This window comes from Rhincodon typus, chromosome 27 (assembly GCF_021869965.1).
Source record: "Rhincodon typus isolate 14 chromosome 27, sRhiTyp1.1, whole genome shotgun sequence".
Lineage (NCBI taxonomy): Eukaryota > Metazoa > Chordata > Chondrichthyes > Orectolobiformes > Rhincodontidae > Rhincodon > Rhincodon typus.
Window position 1 is genome coordinate 10,178,480 of NC_063358.1, and position 604 is coordinate 10,179,083.

At 42.5% G+C, this 604-nt stretch overlaps 1 non-coding gene across 1 annotated transcript; it reads left to right on the forward strand.

Moving 5' to 3' along the window:
- On the forward strand, positions 1 to 103 carry LOC125486312. Its single transcript, XR_007265000.1, has one exon. It is a non-coding gene; the product is annotated as a U6 spliceosomal RNA (small nuclear RNA).
- The last annotated feature ends 501 nt before the right edge of the window (positions 104 to 604 follow it).

Below are 604 nucleotides of genomic sequence, written 5' to 3' on the forward strand. Positions count from 1 at the left end.
CCTGTTGTGGGCAGCACATATAGGAATTGGAATGCTAAAGAGAAGATTAGCCTGGTCTCTGCACAAGGATGACATGCAATTTCATGAAGCATTCCCTATTTTTTTTCAGGGGTTTTGTGGTGCAGTGGTATTGTCCCTGCCTCTGAGCCAGGAGGCCCAGGTTCAAGTCCCTCTGTACTCCAGATGTGTGTCATGACATCTCTGGATCAGTTGCTTTGAAAATATAACTATAGTCCTGTAAAGTACCTTCCCTTTCTTAAAAGTGTCATTTAAAAGCAGGGTGGCTATGGTAATGATTGTAGATGTACTCTTATTACAATTGTTTGTCAGTGAGATATTTGTGTCCTATTACGCTGATGTTTCTCCAAGACCTTATGCTAGGCCACATTGTCACATGAAATTTCTGGTCTTCAAAAATTGCGGCATATTTATAAACTAAGTTCATGTTCTTGCCGTTGGTGGATCTGCAGATGCAATCTCTTTACAGTTCTGAGCAGCAAACTTGTGGGAACACCAGGTCTGAGTGTCTCTCTGTGTCACGGATCACTCTCGCTTGATTGTGCATCGCTGCTCCCACAGCATTTTAGGTCAATGTCCTGTAATT